At 37.5% G+C, this 23618-nt stretch overlaps 1 long non-coding RNA gene across 1 annotated transcript in view; it reads right to left on the reverse strand.

The window, feature by feature from the left end:
* Positions 1-2329: 2329 nt before the first annotated feature.
* LOC133228118 (uncharacterized) overlaps positions 2330-23618 on the reverse strand; it is a 199997-nt gene continuing 178708 nt past the window's right edge. The window contains exon 3 of the long non-coding RNA XR_009730071.1: positions 2330-2756. This is a non-coding gene — a long non-coding RNA (uncharacterized LOC133228118). The remainder of the gene's footprint in view (positions 2757-23618) is intronic.

Here is a 23618-nt window from a genome sequence, read left to right on the forward strand (position 1 = left end):
GAGGAAGTAGTCATTGGGCAAATGTATAAATATTATATCTCACTGTCAGGAAGAACACTTGTGTTCTTTTAAATCATGCTAGTTTCCCCCTCCTGTTCTTTTCCAAGTATCTCCTGAGCCCAAGATCTCCAATTAGTTAATAAACTGTCTCCAGCTGTCCTCTTGTCAAATTTTAATAAAAGGAGGAAAATCAATTAGCATGCACCTGAATACATTTAGACAAGATTTTCAAGTGGCTTTTTACTATAAAAACCTGAGCACCCCTATAAAAATAAGTCAATAAGCTTTGGGAATACATATTGGAGGTGAAGGACTTTCACTTTCACCTGTGTTAACAATAACAAATGAGCTAAGTGATCAGAGAGGTGAATAACTGCTTAAGTGAGAATTTTCCTATAGAAATCAGTTACATTGTCTTATAGTATTGAGAACAGTTTTTATTCTCAGGAAAAACCAAGAATAAAATGCCTCCTTACTACATGAATACGTGGGGCAAAAGGAAATGATTGCTTTTAATCCTCTTGAAAGACCAGTTCACTTTCAAATTTTCAGTGGGTTCTATCCTGTTTTGTCTCCAAGTATTTTATCCACTTCATGTAGGCAGTCTTGGGAATGATGTATTTGCTCTTATTAAAAAACCTAAGACTTCTGAGGCAAAATGGGAATTCAACATTTAATGTTCATGAGTCCTCAAAAACTTCATCTTTCTTTATCTGATCTGTAAATATGCCCTATGATAAATAAGACATAACACTTATTTGTTTCCTCCAAACAAAACAAAATGACATTATACAAGCCCTATGTTTCTCCATATCTGTGCTTTTGCCATGTTTTTAGCTCAGGGCATGTCTTTTGCCCTTCCTCTTATTTCTGAAACATACAAAATGACTCTTGCCTTAATACCTATACATCTTAAATGTACATGATTAGAACTTGCTATCCCCACTGAAATAATAATCCAAGTAGTTACATCTTATATAGTGCCAAGCACTGTACTGCTTTACTCATATTAATTCACTTATCATCAGAAGAACCCTGTGAGGCAGATATTACCATCATCTCCACTTCACAGGTAAGAAAACAGAGGCACAGTAATTTGCCCAAGATCACACAGTGACCAAGCAGCAGAGCTGTGGTTCAAGTTCTGCTAAACTGACTGTCTAGCACAGTATTTTTCACAGGAAATAAAAAAGTTCCATCTTTAAGAGAAAATTTGGTAAACTGTCACAAAATAAATAGATTTAGATGAGTGTACACAACTTACTATGCTCATAAAACTCAATTTAAAAACCTCCTTCTCAATGACCATTTTCAGATTTTTCTCCCACTTATCCTTAATTCCCACTTGGAAATAATCTACACACTCTTATGTGATTTTCTACTTGTAAAAGTATTTTCCTCAGACATCCTTGATTTTAATTGTGTGTGTGATTTATTGACCCAGTGAAACTGCAGGCTCTCAAAAGTTAGAGCATTTCAAAATTATTATCACAAAGCAGCTAATGCAGTGTTTTGTGTGGAATACACACTTAATAATCACTCATTAATGGACTTAATTTATCCTTTAGGCCAAAAATGACTTCTGCCTGAAGCATATAGTTCAAGCAATTGTCTCATATCTTTGGGGAAAAAGACAGGAATGATGGTGATGATGGTGGTGATGATAATGATAATATGTTATGGAAAAACCCAAACAAACTTTTGTCCAACTCAATATATAAGAAAAAAGAGAATCTAGTACTGGGTAGTTCTTTGCAAAATACCTGTTTTCCACAATAATTTTAATAATTAGCTCAACTCTCTTGCAAATATCCACTACCAATAACTAAGTAACCACCTCCATATTTGTCATTTACACTAGGAGAATAAATGTAGCTTCTTCCAATCTCTAATTAAGGAAAATTTAACCTAAACAGCATAATAGAAAGCAGAGACATTACTTTGTCAACAAAGGTCCATCTAGTCAAAGCTATGGTTTTTTCAGTAGTCGTGTATGGATGTGAGAGTTGGACTATAAAGAAAGCTAAGTGCCGAAGAACTGATGCTTTTGAACTGTGGTGTTGGAGAAGACTCTTGAGAGTACCTTAGACTGCAAGGAGATCCAATCAGTCCATCCTAAAGGAAATCAGTCCTGAATATTCATTGGAAGAACTGATGCTAAAGCTGAAACTCCAATACTTTGGCCACCTGATGGGAAGAACTAACTCATTGGAAAAGACCCTGATGCTGGGAAAGACTGAAGATGGGAGGAGAAGGGGACTGCAGAGGACGAGATGGCTGGATGGTATCACCGACTCAATGGACATGAGTTTGAGTAAACTCTGGGAGGCCTGGTGTGCTGCAGTTCATGGGGTTGCAAGGAGTCAGACACAACTGAACGACTGAACTGAACTGAAGGTAAAATAATGAGATGATACATTTAAACCTTCCTGAGATCAGTGGGAAAACAATATACCTGTGCATTAATTCTTACAACATATTTTTATCATATATTTAGAATAATAATAATTAGATTGTAGTAATAATAGCAAGAAGTAAACATGATGACAATTATCTAAATAGCAATATTCATTTGTCTAATTTTCTAACAGTTTAATAATTAAGCTCAAAAAAATACCAATGATATTTTCTGGCCCCTTTCTCAGAGATGACATCATGGTAGAAAAGGTGGGCTCCTGAGTTAGATCTTCGGGCTCAGACCCTGGCCCTGTTCTCTGGGCAGCCTCAGTCAATCACGTTGCCCTGGGGTTCCTCTCCTGTAAGACAGTAACCACAATACCTCTTTCATAGAGCTGTTGTGGGGTTTAGACGACAGGCCAAGCCCTGAGAAGAGCAGACTGTGTATGAAAAGCACCCAGGGAGACTCGGCTACTATTTCAAAAGTGTTCTATCGATAACATTCATATTTCCCTAACATTATCCAGTCACCAGGAAAAACCATTCAAAATCTAATTGTACCACGGAATTTGCATGCATGAGTAAAGACTTTGCCTGTTTGATAATGTTTTCCAAATGACCTCTTGGTCCTTCATTTCCCTGTGAGCATTTCAGAGAAGGAAATGGCAATGATAATTATTTACTTTTTGATGTAATTATTCTGTTTTGAATTCACATTTATTTATGTGCATTGTTATTTGCCTCATCAGGTCTTCTGTCAAATGTGACTATCATGTTTAATATCCTCCTATTAGTCTCCTGATGTAATGCATTTAAGACAGGCACGGTCATTTGTTTTGGTACTTGTAGGCAAGGAGATAATAAAATGAACCACAGAAGAAAAATCACATGGATTTAGAAAATCTGTGATGGTAAAACAATATCTTTTTTAACTTCTAAAGGGTTGTATATATTCAATTTAATTCATTCCTCCTGAGACTCTAAATGTGGTATAATTTACATATTAATTGTTGCTTCTCAAAATATTAATTGGGTACTTCAAATAAATTTGGTGGATTTTTAATTGTCCTAAGTGATGGGGTGAAAGAGCTACAGCCCACACAAAGAAGTTTCTGAAAGAACTTTCACAAGCTTAATGGATATTAAATCCATGGTTTTAAAAGAAATGAGCCTTATTCAGGAGCCAGTTTCCCGATCTTGTTGCAGTATATTTAATGCTTCTTTGTGTCAACCCAGATGCCAAGGGAAGTCTCAAAGGCTAGCGGGGCCTCACAAAAGGTCCGGATCAAGCTGTTGGATGATTCAGATCTTGACCTTAATTGTCATCTGGTTAAATACAGATTTGTAATTTGGATTACAGCCTAATACAAAGCTATATTCCAAGACTATGTCAAATATTTCTATGTGGATCCCATCTCTCTAGCAGTTTCAAGTGTCCTGATAGATCAATATTTTCCTTTTCACAAACCCTAATTTTTTTCTTACATATTTTATTGAACGAGTTACCAGTGAAGCTTCAATTTATCTTCTCTTGACATTTAGAAAGTCTGGACTGCTGAAACTGCTATGGGATTTTATGAATGTCAAATCACCTCGTAGTCATCAAGAAAAATAAGTGTATATTTGACTTGAGAGTCTTCGTAAATTTGTTAATTAATGGGTTATACTTGTTTTTTTCTTCTTAATCAAGAAACCAAATATAATTGCTTTTGCCGCAATTATCAATGTGCTATACTTCCAAGCTTTTTGACAAATGATTCTATAAAGGACAAATTGATTTTGCCATCATAATGAGTAACATAAGTGCTTGATCAAACTAATTACCTCTATATTTCTGGCATTTTCATGTTCCTTCCTTGAGAAAAAAAAAACTAAAATTTTTCCTAGTTACCTTCTTCCCAAAAATGTGGAATCACTGAGTGAACAGATTTTTGCTCTTAAAACACCTGCAAAAATAGTTATGGTCTTCTTCCAAAGAATTTTTATCCTGTGCAGCACTATTTAGCATTTAACACATCAAAGTCATGTCAAATTTTCCAATCTTCTAATCTTCCTTTTACCAGAGGTAGGTGGAATACTGAGTGGCATTATTACAATTCTTTCCTAAATCGGAGATACTAAGATCTGCAAATGCCATACATGTGTAATAACTCTTCTTCACCCTTGTCCTTAATAAAAAGCTAAAATCACATCTGCACAGGCAAAGTTAACTCTCAAAAGGAGAAAAAAAAATGTTAAGTTTCATATATGAGGCAAATAGCATGATCTTCGGAAGCAGAGATGAGCATACCTTGTCATAAGTTAAAGCTTAACTGTTTAAGCCTCTGACTCTTTATCCATGATATGCAAAATAACTATGAAATAATAATATCCAGCTTCCAGAACTATTTTTAGACTTGTGCTGTGCTGTATGTTCAGTCACTCAGTTGTGTCCGCCTCTTTGCAACCCTATGGACTTAAAGCCTGTCAGGTTCCTCTGTCCATGGGATTTTCCAGGCAAGAATACTGCAGTGGGTTGCTATTTCCTCCTCCAGGGGATCTTCCCAATGCAGGGATCGAACCTGCAACTCCTGCATTGCAGGCAGATGCTTTTACCACTGAGCCACTGGTTGAGATAATCCACCATAGAAGATGGGCACCTAATAGACCTTTCAATAAATGGCAGCTATTTTTATTAAATTTTTTCCTGGACAAAACTCATCAGTTCCACCAAGGCCATTTAATTTGACTAATGTAAGCGAAACCAGGAGTTCAAGTGACAAAATAAAAGAAAATAATGTCAGTCTCAGCTGAATCAGATTTCACACAGAACAGGAAAGGACTGTTCAGAGGAAGGAAACAGAGCTGAGCTGATTACTCTCTGACCTGAATCCTACAGAGAGTCATCTGGATAATTATTTGTTTCATTCATACATCACAGAATCAGCAATTCAGCCCTTCCACTCAGCCACTTTCTTTTCTTTCATCCTTTCTTATATTTTCCAACTTCATAGGTATGTTTACATGAAAGTCAATCAACATTGTAGGAAACAATAAGGTAAGTATATGTGATTTTGAGTTAGGGTGGTTTGAAATCAGGACTGAATTCTGAATTAGCCAGACTGCCTGCTTACAGTGCCCATGTACACCAAAGCCAAAATACTTGCTCAAATACTTTATTAGGAAATTGCTTTTCCTAATCAGGGCTAGCCTGATGGCTCAAATGGTAAAGAACACGCCTGCAATGCAGGAGACTAGGGTTCAATCCCTGGGTCGGAAAGATCCCATGGAGAAGGGCATGGAAATCCACTTCAATATTCTTGTCTAGAGAATTCACGGACAGAGGAGCCTCACGAGCTGTAGTCCATAGGGTCGCGAAGAGTCTGAGTGACTAACACATAACACTTTGTAATTGATCCCAAAACTCTTATGGTAGAGATAAGAGGTTATATGAAGTCTACCTGTGCTTATTTAGAAGATATATTATATTAAAATTATACATTGTCAACCCTGGTTTATGGAGGTTTGCCTGGAGTCTGTGCATAGTGAGGGCATAACTGGGCTGGAGTCAATGGAGAAAGATCTCCAGCCAGCTGAGCACCAGTGGAATACTGGGCAAGGGCCTGTATCACCAACATGATTCCAGCTCGTTCTATTAAATAGAGTGTCATTCACCACTGCTGATCCAACCATGACCAGCTGCGTGACTTTGCTGCCAATAAGGCTACTGGGAGGTTACTGAGCACACTGCAACCAAAAATGGAAAATAGACCTCCTCAGACTGCAAAGCACCACCCACCGTTGTGCTCTAGTTTTAACAGACAGCAAGTTTCCCGTCTTTTGTGGCTTATTAAACCTGGACGATTCTGAAAACCTTTGATTGCTTACAGCTATGGTAGCCATAAACAAGGCCTCATCACAGTCATCCATGACTCACCACAGAGATCACTGATTCCTACCTTTTATTTCAACTGTGCTAGCACCTGATTTAATCATTTTTATATTTCTACAAAGGCTTAATAATTATCTGTAATGGTCACATAATACTCTATTAGAAGGTGGGGAACACATATTCCTATACAGTTGGACATTTCAATTACTTTTCCTGTGAAGAATAATGTCCTTTATCAAAATTTCCTTCTTGGGGGGAAAAAATACAAACTACTGAATCAAAGGACGTCACTTTTACAGTTTTTGATGTGAAACACTAAAAACACTAACTCATATGACCATTTTATCTACTACTGTGGGCAAGAATCCCTTAGTAGAAATGGAGCAGCCCTCATAGTCAACAAAAGAGTCTGAAATGCAGTACTTGGGTGCAATCTCAAAAAAGACAGAATGATCTCTGTTCAATTCCAAGGCAAACCATTGATTATCATAGTAATGCAAGTCTATGCCCTAACCAGTAATGCTGAAGAAGCTGAAGTTGAACAGTTCTAGAAAGACCTACAGGACCTTCTGGAACTAACACCCAAAAAAGATGTCCTTTTCATTATAGGGGACTAGAATGCAAAAGTAGGAAGTCAAAGACACCTGGAGTAACAGGCAAATTTGGCCTTGGAATACAAAATGAAGCAGGGCAAAGGTGAGCAGAGTTTTGCCAAGAGAATGCACTGGTCATAGCAAACACCCTCTTCCAACAACACAAGAGAAGACTCTACACATGGACATCATCAGATGGTCAATACTGAGATCAGACCGATTATATTCTTTGAAGTCAAAGCTGGAGAAGCTCAACACAGTCAGCAAAAGCAAGACTGGGAGCTGACTGTGGCTCAGATCATGAACTCCTTATTGTCAAGTTCAGACCTAAATTGAAGTAAGTATGGAAAATAACAAGACCATTCAGGTATGATCTAAATCAAATCCCTTCTGATTATACAGTGGAAGTGAAAAACAGAGTCAAGGGATTAGATCTGACAGACGGAGTGCCTGAAGAATAATGGACAGAGGTTTGTGACATAGTATAGGAGGCAGTGATCAAGACCATCTCCAAGAAAAAGAAATGCAGAAAGGCAAAATGGTTGTCTGAGGAGGCCTTACAAACAGCTGAGAAAAGAAGAGAAGCTAAAGGCAAGGGGAAAAAGAAAGATATACCCATTTGAATGCAGAGTCCCAAAGAATAGCAAGGAGAGATAAGGAAGCCTTCCTCAGAGATCAGTGCAGAGAAATACAGGAAAACAATAGAATGGGAAAGACTAGAGATCTCTTCAAGAAAATTAGAGATGCCAAGGGAACATTTCATGCAAAGATGGGCACAATAAAGGACAGAAATGGTATGGACATAACAGAAGCAGAAGATATTAAGAAGAGGTGGCAAGAATACACAGAACTATACAATAAAGATCATCACCCAGATAATCATGATGGTGTGATCACTGACCTAGAGCCAGACATCCTGGAATGTGAGGTCAAGCTAGCCTTAGGAAGCATCACTACGAACAAAGCTAGTGGAGGTGATGGAATTCCAGCTGAGCTATTTCAAATCCTGAAAGATGATGTTGTGAAAGTGCAGCACGCAATAAGTCAGCAAATTTGGAAAACTCAGCAGTGACCACAGGACTGGAAAATGTCAGTTTTCGTTCCAATCCCGAAGAAAGGCAATGCCAAAGAATGCTCAAACTACCGCACAATTGCACTCATCTCAATGCTAGCAAAGTAATGTTCAAAATTCTCCAAGCGAGGCTTCAACAGTACATGAACCATGAACTTCCAGATGTTCAAGCTGGATTTAGAAAATGCAGAGGAACCAGAGACCAAGTTCCCAACATCTGTTGGATCATAGAAAAAACAAGAGAATTCCAGAAAAACGTACTTCTGCTTTACTGACTATGCCAAAGCCTTTGACTGTGTGGATCACAACAAACTGTGGAAAACTCTTCAAGAGATGGGAATGCCAGACCACCTGACCTGCCCCCAAAGAAATCTGTATGCAAGTCAAGAAGCAACAGTTAGAATTAGACATGGAACAACAGACTGGTTCCAAATAAGGAACGGAGTATGTCAAGGCTGTATACTGTTACCCTGCTTATTTAACTTATTTGCAGAGTACATCATGTGAAATACCAGGCTGGATGAAGCACAAGCTGGAATCAAGATTGCCTGGAAAAGTATCAATAACCTCAGATTTGCAGATGACACCACCCTTATGGCAGAAAGTGAAGAAGAACTAAAGAGCCTCTTGATGAAAATGAAAGAGGAGAATGAAAAAGTTGGCTTAAAACTCAACATTCAGAAAACTAAGATTATGGCACCCAGTGCCATCACTTCATGGCAAATAGATGGAGAAACAATGGAAACAGCGGCTGATTTTCCATTGGGGGCTCCAAAATCAGTGCAGATGGTGATTACAGCCATGAAATTAAAAGACACTTGCTCCTTGGAAGAAAAGCTATGACCAACCTATTCAGTTCAGTTCAGTTGCTCAGTCGTGTTCGACTCTTTGCAACCCCATGAATCACAGCACTCCAGGCCTTCCTGTCCATCACCAACTTCCGGAGTTCACTCAGATTCACGTCCATCAGGTCAGTGATGCCATCCAGCCATCTCATCCTCTGTTGTCCCCTTCTCCTCCTGCCCCCAATCCCTCCCAGCATCAGAGTCCTTTCCAATGAGTCAACTCTTTGCATGAGGTGGCCAAAGTACTGGAGTTTCAGCTTTAGCATCATTCCTTCCAAAGAAATCCCAGGGCTGATCTCCTTCAGAATGGACTGGTTGGATCTCCTTGCAGTCCAAGGGACTCTCAAGAGTCTTCTCCATCACCAACCTATTACATCATATTAAAAAGCAGAGACAGTACTTTGCTGACAAAGGTCCATCTAGTCAAAGCTATGGTTTTTCCAGTAGTCATGTATGGATCATAAAGAAAGCTGAGTGCTGAAGAGTTGATGCTTTTGAACTGTGGTATTGGAAAAGACTCTTGAGAGTCCCTTGGGCTGCAAGGAGATCAAACCAGTCCATTCTAAAGGAGATCAGTCCTGAATATTTATTGGAAGGACTGATGCTGAAGCTGAAACTCCAACAATTTGGCCACCTGATGGATAGAACTGACTCATTAGAAAAGAACCTGATGCTGGGAAAGATTGAAGGCAGGGGGAGAAGGGGACAACAGAGAATGAGGTGGTTGGATGGCATCACTAACGTGATGGACACGAGTTTGAATAGGCTCCAGGAGTTGATGGTGGACAGGGAAGCCCAGCGTGCTGCAGTCCATGGGGTCACAAAGAGTTGGACATGACTGAGCAACTGTACTGAAATGAACTGTACTAAAAATCTTTCCAAAAGAGTTGAGCCTGTTTATAATACAAACAAAATCAATTAAAAATATCAGTCTCATTTTGCATTCAACAGCAATGGATTGTTTCAAATATTTGATTAAAATATGCCAATTTATTGTTTTAGTCTGTATTACTTTGATATTATTAATATTTCTTCCTATTCCTTTATACAAATCTTCATATTTTAAATGTATGAACAGTATTTCTGACGTATGCTGAAAATATTCTTCGCCAATGTCTGCTTTGGGTTTTTTTTGTAGCGGTTGTTTTTGTGCTTCAAATTCTAGTCTTAAATTAACGAACATTAACTGAGAGCTTACTGTGTATCAGGCATTTAAGGAACACACAGGGACTGCAGGATGGACATGGCTGCTGTTCTTGTTCAGTTATATCCAAGAGGAAAATGTAACGATCAAGAATGCATTACACATGGGATTGAGTTTCTAAGCTTCCCAGGAAAGCATCAGCTTATTTGACTAGACGTGTATCACACTGACACACTAGTGGCAAGAAAACTTAGTGAAGCATTTGTATTTATCTGGGCACAATGACACTCTGAAGAATACCAAGGGCTTCTTAATAAGAAAAAAGCAAGAAGAGATATTAGGAAGGCATCTAACAGTGTCCACCTCAAGAAGACTATCTACAAAAAAATAATAGTTGCTGTAATGAGTACAATATAAAAGGTATGAATGCTGCTAGTAAGGAATAAGGGCTAATGAGGAATGGAACTATATTAGATAGGATGTTTGTCTTATTGCACAGGAAAGCCTCTTAAAGAGGTGATAGAGTGTGATGGGAAGGATGAGAAGGAGTCAGTCTTAGAGGCAGAAGGAATTAAAGATGCAAAGGTTTTGAGGCAGGAAAAACTTTGTTTTTTCACAAAACTAAAAGGCTGGTGGAACCGTGAGTGCAGGGGGAAGGGCCACAAGACAAAGCTGTGTGTGATGTGCTTAGTCACTCAGTCATGGCTGACTCTTTGTGTCCCCATATAGCATGCCAGGCTCTTCAGTCCTTGGACTTCTCCATGGAAGAATACTGGAGGGTTCCCATGCCCTCCTCCAGGGGATCTTTCCAACCCAGAGATCGAACCCAGGTTCCCACATTGCAGGTGGATTCTTTACTGTCTGAATCACCGGAAAGCCCAAGATGAAGCTGTAGAGGGGGTCAAAGTCTGGGTCTTAAAAGGCCATGGTAGAATGCTTTGATTTTCCAGTAAGGGACAATCTTTGGTGTGATGTCTTACATAATCTGATTTACATAGTAAGAAGATTATTCCAGCTGCTATTTGGAAAAAGAGTTGTAGAGGACAGGAGTGGAAGTGAGGGTCTGGACCTCGTTCTGTAAAGGTCCAGATGATAAAGAGTGATTTTCTTGACCAAGATGGTGGAGTAGTGATGAGGAGAAGGAAATAGGGTCATTATAAATCTCAGGGAAAAAATTACCAGGATATGCTGACAGCTGGATTCTGAAAGAAGAGAAGAAATCAAGAATGGGTCAAAGATTTCTGGCTTGAACAATCAGAAGACAGGTGGACTTGCTATTTACTAATAGGATTTGTGACTCAGATGGTAAAGAATCTGCCTGCAATGAGGGAGACTCGGGTTCGATCCCTGGGTCAGAAAGATTCCCTGGAGAAGGGAATGGCAACCCTCCCCAGTATTACTGCCTGGAGAATTCCATGGACAGAGGAATCTGATGGACTACAGTCCATGGGACTGCAAAGAGTCGGACATGACTGAGCAACTAACACACAAACAAAACAACAAAATAGGACTGACAATGGCGAGAGTAGAGAAATCAAGAGTTTAGGATAAGATGTGTTAGAATTAGAGCTTCTTTTAACCCTTCAAATGGGTTAAATGAGATCAAGCAGGCAGTTTAAAACACTATAAGCCAAGAGCTCAAAGGAAAAATCAAGGCTAATTATATGGATATGAAAATCAGCAAGATATAGATAACATTTAGAGGTATGAGTGTCAGTAAGATAATAGAGGGAGAAAGTATGCAAAATAGAAGAGGGCTCAGGAAAAGGCAATAGAAATATTTAATGAGGAAAAAAGTTCTCGGCAAAAAGACTGAGAAGGAGCAGTTAGAGAGTTAAGAGGAATACCAGCAGAGTGTGGTGTCACTGAAGAAAAAAGAGGAATGTTTCAAAAAAGAGACAGAGATAGCTCTTTTCAAAGTTCATAGGAGACAAAATGAGGGGAGAATGGAGATTGTACTTATATAGACTTATCCGTAAGTGTATATAAGAGGACTAACTCAATAAAATGCTTAGAGTCATAAAAACACAGCAGTGATACAAGTCTTAGAACTTACCTGATCCAATCTCCTCAATCCAACAAACAAGAAAACCCAGACCAAGAGTGGTTAAGCAATTTCCCCATAACTTGTCCATATTTATTGGCTACCTAGGAAGATATTTGAAACTAAAACCCATCCCATAGTTTTCCAATATAATGTATTTTTCCCATTTTCCAATATAATGTATTTTTCTCACTTATTTATTTATTCCCAATAAATAAAAATCTATTTATTTTTGTTTTAAGAAATGGACATGGAGGGAAAAGGAAAATGTTTAATTGCTTAAATGCAAAGAAAGCTTCCTGTAGCTAAGCCAAAGGTTTAGACTTTCATTAGAAGGAATAGAGAGAGAAATTAAATGTTGATAGTGAACATACCTGTATTGAATCCATACAGACATAACTATTACACACATCTTTCCAAATAATAAAACATGGGTGACTCAATGACAATGATGCTAGAGACAGAAAGTCCTTGTTTCCATCAGTATACCTAGCAAGGAAAACAACTTACTTGCCTATTTGCTTGCTTCCTGCTCACCCTATCCAGCTCAAGAACCAGGTAAAGTTGAAGGCTCTAGTGAAAGAACATATTTTCTTACTTCCATATGGTTTTAAACATTCCTGCTACCAGTCATAAGCAACACTAAAGAAGACATTATTGACAAGTCAATGCAAGACTACTGTAAAACACATACCACGCTATCAGCTTCTAATGTGAGCTCTTTATATAATATTGGACATCCCCATGTTCTGCTGATGTTTCAGTCATTAATCTAAAATGACAAGCAATGTATAACAAGTATAGTATTTCTTACAGTCTTAAATTTTACTGGCTCTTAATTCCATCACATAGTGTAGAGTCATGTTCTTTCTAGGTAGTAAATCACATTGACAATTCACTGAAAATATTGACTAAGTCTTCAATGAATCATATTGTAGATTCTTAGATTGTTTCCTAATGAAATCTCTCCATAAGAGGTTAATTTCTTATCTGATTTTTCTCTTACCCAGAGTTTTCACATTCTTGAGAAGTTACTGAAAAGTATGTTGCCTAATTATGTATAGTGTTATATGAACCATAAAAATCTATCTTTGTTCTAAAATTTTCTCATTTGTTAGAAATTGAATAACTTAAAATGCTAAAGCATGCCATTCTTTGCTTCTGGAGACACAAAGGAGCAGATGGTTCTGGAATAATTATTATGATACTTTAGACACATTTTTATATTATGTAAACAGAACCAAGCAGAGTGATTAATCTAAGTGAAATTAACTACACATAAGTGCAGAATATCATGAAGATATTTTAAAGAAAGTTGTATTCTTATTTCTAGCTAAATTTATTCCATATCTATCTAGTGAACACATCTTGAACATGTTTTCCCTAGTTAATTCTTGAAAGATTTCCACTTTGAGGAAGAAAACTGACTCATAACTTTGATAGCTTTTCCAGTTGATTTTGTTGTCTCCAGAGGATTCAACAGCCTAAAAGAACTGGATGGCACCTGTGTTTAAGCCACAAAAGATGAACTGACCAGAAAAATATCTTAAAGAAGAACACAATATAGATAAAATATGAAGCACAATTTGCCCAGGCAATCATAATACACCTTGCCAATTCTAGTCCTTAGTTCTTAAGAGAACTTTGTCCATAGTGAATAAACTGTTTTGTAATATGCCTGTCCACTGGAACAGTTATTATCATACTCCATCACTCAGTGGTTAGAGACAAACTGTTGCTTTCTTTCTCACTAACTCCAGGACAGACAGCTGAAAATCTTGGCTTAAATGGCTCTAGACTGTAGGGTAGCTGCTTATAAAGATTTGACTGTTATCAACTCTCTCCGGGAGGAATAGTCTCCATGTCCATCCACTCCAGACTCCTGGGACTAGACAGGGATATAACCTAGGCTCTGGGAGCTCCTCAACACTGAGTCAGCTCCACATTTGTAGCAAAGGATAAGTATGCAGTGATAGTGGCCAGACAGTAACAGGAAGAGGGTAGCATCTGCACCACCTTCTCTTCCGTCTCATAAATGTTCAGATCATCTACATAGAGAAAAGTGAAACATATTTGGATCTATTTTTCCCAAAGTAAATCCAGGCCCCTCCCAGGAAAGAAGGGCTCAATCTCTTGAGCAGATACTGAAAGACCATGTGATGATCCGATATACAACATGGTACCACAGTATATTATATATAAAATCCATAATAAGATAAATGAGTCACCTCCAAGACAAGCTCAAGAATGTCTCACCAGACTAATGATCTTGATGTTGACAATGAAATCCTTAGAGAATGACAGCAATGTGGTCTTTTTCAACAGTTGAGTTCCTTCAACTTTTCACTCTTAGGTGAAATGCATTTTAGCAGTTACATGTACTTGCTATGGAGTCATACTGCCTGGCTTAACACAAGGCTCGACGGCACTGCTCTGTAGAGAGATGACTTTGAGCAAGTTTCTCAAGCACTGGAATCTTAGTTTCTTTATCCGCAAAACGGGATCTATTTCATAAGATTGTTAGGAGCATTTAAGAAAGAAAACATAGATGAAAATATTTGGTACAACACTTACTGCAATCGAAAAAAAGTTAGTAGAGATGAAAAGCTACTAATTGCTTGTTGGGGCTTTATGTATAAATAAAGTCAGAACTGGAGCCCATCTCTGTTGAGTACTCTCTCCTTTGTTTGCTTCCCTATAGAATGGAAAGTCAATGACTGACATGATGAATCCTTCAGTGCTCACCAGAGCAGCCTGAACAAAGATAGTATTGATATAATTTCATGATCAAGTTAGATTCAAGTTTTCCAGTAGTCATGTATGGATGTGGGAGTTGGACCATAAAGAAAGCTGAGCGCCAAAGAATTGATGCTTTTGAATCGTGGTGTTGGAGAAGACTCTTGAGAGTCCCTTAGACTGCAAGGAGATCCAACCAGTCCATCCTAAAGGAAATCAGTCCTGAATATTCATTGGAAGGACTGATGCTGAAGCTGAAGCTCCAATTCTTTGGCCACCTGATGTGAAGAACTGACTCATTGGAAAAGACCCTAATGCTGGGAAAGACTGAAGTCAGGAGGAGAAGGGGACGACAGAGGATGAGATGGTTGGATGGCATCAGTGACTTGATGGACATGAGTTTGAGCAAGCTCCGGGAGTTGGTGATGGACAGGGAAGCCTGGCGTGCTGCAGTCCATTGGGTGGCAAAGAGTCAGACATGACTGACTGACTGACTATTAGAAACTAGTAACAGAAATTACAATAATTGCTGTTGTCCAACTTTGTTTGGACATGTCACTAATGTCCAATAATAAATTATCCATAATAAATTATCATGTTATTAATATATTTCATCCTCATGACCAGAAAATGTGTGTAACAAAAAAGAAATATTTGATTTTAATACTTTTCAATTTTTAGTACCCTAAGGCCTATATTTACTTTCCATGTTTACAAATGTAGATCTCTAATAAGCATAGACTAAGGCACTTCATAAAAACCAAAGCTGAAACACAATGCCAATGGTGTAAATAATAATAAGAATACTTTAAATGTATATACTATACATTTAAGTATACTTTATGTATATACTTTATATATATTTAATAATATTTATATATATTTTAATAGTATATAAATAAAATATACTAATTTTATACAGTATATAAATAATATATAAAGTATATACTTTAAATATATGTACTATAGCATATACATATACCTTACAAATGCATGCTATATAATTAAAATGTTGTAAGTATATAGATAAGGACTAGAAAAAGTTTAGGAAAAAAATTAAAATAGGTAGATTTTGTTGAAGAGACAAATTTTCAGGAAAATAAAGATTTTTAAAAAAAATGTTTCACTGTTATAATGTTGCTTACATGGCATTTTACACTGTTCACATAACCATAACTACTTAACGCTTTTCAAAAATCTAGCTATTTGACTGTGGAAAGTTGCTCATTATCTTTTTGTGTGTGTCATACACATAAAAAACAATAAGCAATCTCATTCTCCAAAGGACTGGTCTGTAATAGTTTATAAACCTATTAAAACATTATAAAAAATTCATAAGGAATCCTCAAATAGTTGAAAATGGTTATCTGCTATACTAATAGCAGATAAATGATCGTTAAATGTTGCAAATGTTCAAAATAAACGTAATCATAAAAAGTAGTATAAAAGTAAACCTACTATAATGCTTATTTTTTCTAAAGTTGAGTCCACCAATACACACACAGAAACACACATTTAAGATGATCAGTTTTTAGTAATATTAAGTTATATAAGCCTTTAGTCTAGAAATTAGATCTATTAGTTAGCTCTCTAATCCACACACTAAAAGTGATAGATTTATTGAGAAATTATTTTTATGTACCTGTTTCTATTGAGAAATATCTTTCAACATGGGTTAGATTTTTAAAAATGCACCATTTAATGTGCTTGAGAAAGTATTTACCCCCATTTACAACTTATTGAACATTTTAAGTGTGATTATACCCATTTATCTATAAGAATACAATAAGGAGCATCTTCAGCATTGACAATTACATTTAAACACAATCTTTAACCCCAACAAAGATATATATAAAGAGACATTCAAATCCAAGTACAGATTAACATCGGCCATCCAAGAATCTACATGCATTAACCTCATGGTCAATAACTCTGTTTAGGAATGTGCAGACAGTTTTACTATTATATCTAAAAATTGTCTCCCATCCCAACCCTGCAATGAACTTCTTCAAGTGTAAGCAAAATTATCTAAAGCAGTGATCCCCAAGCTTTTTGGCACCAGGGATCTGTTTCATGAAAGAATTTTTTCACAGACAGGAAGGGTGATGGTTTGGGGATGATTCAAGTACATTAAATTTATTGTGGGCTTTATTTTTATTTTTGTTACATCAGCTCCACTTCAGATCATCAGGCATTATATCCCAGAGGTTGGAGACCCCTGATTTAAAGAACATGAGTATGAAAATGATTAGCCAGAGAGGAACTGAGCCAGTGGCCCCGTCTTCTGCTTGATAAGATGTGAGTAACTGAACATTTATCTAACAGGTGCCTAGAGTCTGTCATGGGACTATCAGAACTTTGGCACAAGTTTTGGCTGAACTAAGCATTCAATGAAGAAAATTACAGTGATAAATCAAGGAACAAAAATTCTTCTCTGTCCATTTCTTAATTATTTTAGGTGATTACCCTGAGAGTGTTTCAGATCTAGATTACTCAGAAAAGCATTTTAAATCTCCACTTCACTTTGCAAATTTAGTTAATATAAGATTTCTAGCTAATACTCTACCGTATCTTTCTACAAAGACACTTTCAGTAAGGCAGTTTGAGCACTGGTATGTAAACTCTTCTATGAAAGTCAGGTATATACGAAAGCAGGGTTTCATCATATAGATGGTGCAGCATGTTTGGTGGGTCAACCAGAAGTTGATTAGGCAAAATTTTAAAGGAAAAGCAATTAGGACACTATGGTATTTTGATGTTTGACTATTTCCACATGTATGATGCATGAAAATGAAGACTAGCTAAAAAGTCTAAATAATTCTGAAAAGTTTTTTTTTTTTTTTTTAGCTCTGAAAAGTTTTATCAAGGGCAACTCTAAATCACGCTTTGCTTGTTGTTCTTGTTGAAAGCATTCCTTAATGTTGATCTGTTTGTTCTTTTAGAATGTTGAGAGGAGGCGGGGGGATCTCAAGCTGATTAATAATGTTTTTCTTTGAATTTGTTTTTTTGAGTCCCACAGTTCAGTATTTACATAAATGGGTGCCCTGCTGCTATTAAATCATTCATCCATGTTTGTCTAGAAACTGTTTCCTATAAAGCTAAGCCCATATGTTTTGCAAGGCTTTTTCTCCCTCTTAAAAATAAACCTGAATTTCCCCATTGCTCTACCACAGAAGAGTATTCTAGATATGATTTGTTACCATTTCCCCACAAAGGAAAATTAGAAAGTATGTAATAATAACCAATCTAACATGCCTCCAAAACTAGTTTAGTACCAGGTTCTAATTCTTCATTTACTTGAAGCTTCATCTGCTTATAAGGAGAGAGAAAAAACCCTCGGTAACTTGGCTACAAGAAAAAAAAAAAAAAAAGTGGTTATTATAGTCAGAGTTTAGACCATAAAACTGCAACTAGTCTACTTTTTTCCAAGTATCATAAATGCTTAAATTTTATTTTTCCTAGTTATGGGAAATATGAGGCAGGCACTTTTTTAGAAAACAAAATTCTTTTAAAAGCCATGATCATAAATTTGTAAGGTTGAAGCCCAAACTATTGAATTTGTTCGTGAAAAAGTCATAGTAGTCTTTTTAATGCTGCCAAAAGAAAGAAAGAAAATTCTGACTTGTGAAAGTATAGTAAATTTTAGGGACTTTTTCAGGACATCAATAATACTAGCTCCCAAATAAAATCCCAAGGGAGTTAATCTTCCAATAGTCAGGAAGACGTTTAGGTTTTGCCAGTGGAGAAAATTTGAAGTCAGATGTTGATGTATTTTCTAGATTCTTACTGCTACCATTAGCAGCAGCTAGGAAGCATCAAGGCTTGAAGACTTTAATTCTCTCTTCCACCCCCTCAACTCATTCCCCTTTAAACTATTTGATTAAAAAACAAGCTGTGTTTTTCTTCCATTATTCTCCACCCCAAGTTTGATGATGGGAGCACATCTCTATTTGGTCGAGCTGCAGTCCCTGCCTTTTCACTACTTTTCTTTTTGAAAGAGATAAACACGTTCTTGTCACCCACAGCTGTTCCTCCAGATGTTCCTGAACGAGGACCAAAATCAGCTCATCCGGGCCTTAAATGTGGTCTCCTCGGGCATTCCTGTGAGAGCTGCTGTCTTCTCTAGGTGAGATCTCTCTCAGTTCCAGCGCGCCTCAGGGGAGAGACCTTTCCTTCTTCACCCTCTGAAGAACATCTGCCCACCAAGAGCCGGGCAAGCCTCTCTGACCAACTGGACTCGGGAACAGGCAGCCCCTCAGTCAAGTGACCCATCCCGGAGAAGGCAAGAACAACGGCTCTCAGCTGGGAGCCAGGCAGAGAGAAACTGCAGAGAGAAATTTCTTCCTAGGGAAGGAAATCAGAGAGCTTGCCTGCTGTGAATTCAGAGTTCATTTGTTGAGGATGTAATGTGTGCTGTGTAGTTGGCACACATCATTTTATTTAAACCTTACTCTATGATGTACTGAATCTCATTACCGTTTTACAAATTGGAAAACCAAAGGAGTCTATGAATAAGGATTCTTTGGATAAAACTGCCTGGAATCCAATTCAAACTATTTTAAGCGAAGGAATTTAGTTGGCTCAAACAACTGGAAAATCTACAGTGCTGCCTTCAGGCCTGGCTGAGGCCACAAGTTCAAAGGTTATCATATTCCTGGCTTCATCTTCTTCGCTCAGTCTTATTTCCCTCTCTGTTGGCCCTATTCTGAGACAGACTCTTGCCATGTATGTCAAGGATGACCACCAACGTGCCAGGCTGACATCAGCCTTAGAGCTCGCAATCCCAGAGGGGAGAAAGAGTGCCTTTTTCCTGACAATTCTGGGGAAAAACGTTCCAAGGAAGTCTCTGGTATTTTGGCTTGGATCACATCGCTCTACCTGAACCAATGATTTGAACACAGCACCCTGGCCAGGGTGGGTCACATGCCCATCGTGTAGTGAGAGGGTGTAATCAGACTCTACCAAACCACACAAAGGAGGTCCCCATAGAAAGAAGAGTTCAGTGACCAGAGAAAGTAAAGAAAAGAAAAGATGTTCAGGGGGAAAAAAAAAAAATCTGTAGCTACCGCATTCTTATAATGTGAAAGTTAAGTCGCTCAGTTGTGTCCAACTCTTTTCAACCCCATGGACTGTAGCCTACTAGGCTCCTCTGTGCACGGAATTTTCCAGGCAAGAGTACTGGAGTGGGTTGCCATTCCCTTCTCCAGGGGATCTTCCCAACCCAGGGATCAAACCTGGGTCTCCCTCATTGCAGGCAGATGCTTTACCATCTGAGCCATCAGAATAAAAATAAATTCTTATAAGAGGTGTAAATCCTGCCCAAGGTCACAGCACTAAGATTCATTCTCATCTGAACTGACTCCAAATCCCCTATACTCCCACCGTAAGGAAAAGAGAAACATACAGGCAAACTAGCTGAGGAGAGAAGACTTTCATTATATCCACCAAATAACTCCAAAGTATCATTACTTTGGAAGTAAATCCATGGTAGATTCACGTGTTGATGGGCTTTGATGTACTGCACCATAAAAGTGGACATCCTCTGAAAAACAGTGTTTTTCTGAATGATGGATTTGTAATTTAGGTTTAACCTCATAAACATAAAAATGTTTACTATACAATCTAACTTGTAATTAAAGCATTCCACATATATATTTAAAGTGTTATTGCCATTTTTAAGAGAGAACATATATGGAATGGAATGGCTCAACATCATCACATAAACATCAACCAGAATAAAATACTACTACACAGTTTCACCTGACAATCTCCTGAGGTTAGTGGAATTATTTACCCAAATCTTAAACTTAAGTTTGCATATCAGATTTTGTTATTTTTCTGTCAACTCCTTCACTTGTCAGGACAATATATAAAAACTAAAATAAAATGATAATTTGAGTAGGATAGAAGGTGGTCATATACCACACCTAGCCTCCATCAATGTGCTCTGCTGTCTCGTTTGATGCTTCAAAAGTACAGTGAACTTTGAAATCAGATAATCAGTCATATCAGGAAGGTGTCAGTATGTTAAATTAATGTCTTTAGGAATTGTCCTTTTGTAAATGAACTTGTAAATAAATCACTGAGGATAATTGTTTTATGGAGGAAGTGTCACAAAATAACATCTCTAAGAAAAAAACAGCAACTACACAGTCAATGCCTCAAATATCTAAAGAAAAGTAAAAAACAGGCTTCTTTATAGGAAGTCGTCTTCATATAATATTGTGGATGAAGAGACATGAATACAGACTGAGCTGATGTGGCAGATCTGGGTCTCCACCTTGCTCCCAGAGTGGAAAGGTGGTGGAGAATCAAGTTTTAGAGCTTGAAAGCTGGAGTCAGACAGATTTGGGATTGATTCAAAGATCAGTCATCTTTTTGCTATGGATCCACACACAAGTTCCTCACCCTCTCTGAGCATCTATTTATTCACTTATAAAATAGTAAATAACTTTTTGGAGGGTACTTATGAGAATTAAAGAAGATAATATTTTGAACTGCTTGTCACAAGTGCTTGGAAAATTATATTCAAACTTTCTACTGTTGTTATTGCTGCTTGAAGCCACCAGACTATAGCAACACGACATATACACAATGCCTAGACTTCAATAATATAACAAGGAGAAAAGTGCTAGAGGCTGAAAACTGAGGTTTGGGGTTTTAGTCTTATGCCTTCCTTAACCTTCTAACTCTGCTGGAAAAGACAGAGGAAGCAATGGGAGAATTCTACCTCTTTAAAATTTAAAAAGTAAGATTTGTAAATGTATAAAATCTATGTACGTATACTATTCCATCTTGGAGAAGGGAATGGCAACCCTCTCCAGTATTCTTGCCTGGAGAATCCCATGGACAGAAGAGCCTGACAGGCCACAGTCAGTGGGGTCACAAAGAGTCAGACATGACTGAAGCAACTTAGCATGCACCCATACAAGCTATGGTTATCACACAATTTGGTGCAAATAGCCAATGGTCCCATATACCAGACTTGCTTGGAAATCTATCGTATTTGTATTTCAGATGATAAAAGAGGGACCCAAACTTTGGGCCTCTAGGGCTCCTATGCTGCATAATTAAGGAAACATGCCCCCTTTCCTGGTTTGAACAGGGGCCAAGGTACAACAGCAACATTAGTTAACGGAGCCTTGGTTCCAATCATATCCTTTCATCTTAAGTATTCACTGTTGAGGATAACTCCAGCACCTTCCTGCCATGATTGTATGGATGAAGATAGGAGGTCAGTGTCCAAATTTGCGGTTGACTAGGACTGATCATCTTAAGCACTGACTCAAAACCAGTCTGCATGGAACTTCAAGGAAACTCAATTACTTAACTAGAAGGCCAACCTGCAGGGGATCAGTGGCAGGAAAATTAATCCTGTGTCTCCATAGTTAAAGCCGTAATTGTTTATAATCAAAACTATCCTTCAAAAATCCCTCAAACTGATCTAAAGCACAGTATACAAGGTTTATATACAGCAGTCTTGACAGTCATCTTAGTCACTAATATAGAAAATCACTGACCTCAGCTGAAGAAAAAAAAACAGGAAAGTCTATAGACAAATACAAGGGCATTCAAATAATTTAGCTTTTAGAACAAGACTGAAATCTCTAGGTAAATGAAATCCTGGCAGAGAGTTCTAGAATGTTCCTACTCATGTACAGAGCTTACTCCATTCTCTTTTAGTAGAAAAAAAAATCTCTGTAGCATTGTTTGTCTGTTGCTGGAAGAATTATATCAGTTCTTAAATTAAATGGACTTTAGTTTCTAGTGAGAATAGTTACTGATACATTAAAAACTACTGAATCATTTTTGTTTTTAGATGGTAGTTGAGTTTTCCTTTATTTTATTTACATGTTCATTTCCAAAATTTCTTATCTCCTTATAGTTTATGGCATCTTTCCAACAATGAGGGAATCCCAAGACCCAAAGTTGATATTGATATTGCAAGGCAGTAAGGTAGTAACATATTTCATAAATTACATGGTCCCCATAAAGCATTATGGGAAAGAATCTATTTTTTTATTGAAGCATAATTGACTTAATATGTTGTACCAATCTTTGCTATATAGCAGAGTGACTCAGTTATACATATATATACATACATTTTTATATTATTTTCCATTATGGTTTACCATAGGATATTAAATATAGTTCCCTGTGTGGGAGGATCTTAATATTGCTTTTCTTGTTATTCAGTTCTGAAGTCATGTCTGACTCTTTGCAACCCCATGAACTGCAGCATGCCAGGCTTCGCCATCATTCACTATCTCCCAGTGTTTTCTCAAACTCATGTCCATTGAGTCAATGATGTCATACAACCATCTCATCCTCTGCTGCCCCCTTCTCCTCCTGCCTTCGATCTTTCCCAGCATCAGGGTCTTTTCCTATGAGTCGGCTCTTCTCAACAAGTATTGGAGCTTCAGCTTTAGCCTCAGTCCTTCCAATGAATATTCAGGGTTGATTGCCTTTAGGATAATATTAATTTTAGTTACAGAATAATTGCAGTGGTGATGTCTACTGTAAGCATTCAATAGATCTCTAAGTGCTTTCTGTATATTAATTCTTTTAATCCTGTTTGGTTGTTCTATTATTACCCCTGTTCTGCAAATTTGGAAACTAATACCAATGTAGACTAAGTATCTTGATCAGAGTTCTAGCACAAGTAAGTATTAATAGTAAAACTTAGATTACACACCAGCTGCCTGGCTTTGAGCTACTCCGATGGTAAGACCTAGAAAGTATTTGGAATCATGAACTTCCTAAACTTTTAATAAATAGGACTAAACTAACAGAGCACTTGAACACCTAAATTCAGGGGCATTAATAGCTTGGAAGGCACAATGATAGGAGGCATTAATAGGAGACAGCGTTTTCCATCAACCTAGAATGATTCAGTCAGAGACATACAAAACAGAT

The sequence above is a fragment of the Bos javanicus genome, chromosome 16, assembly GCF_032452875.1.
Source record: "Bos javanicus breed banteng chromosome 16, ARS-OSU_banteng_1.0, whole genome shotgun sequence".
Classification (NCBI taxonomy): Eukaryota; Metazoa; Chordata; class Mammalia; order Artiodactyla; family Bovidae; genus Bos; species Bos javanicus.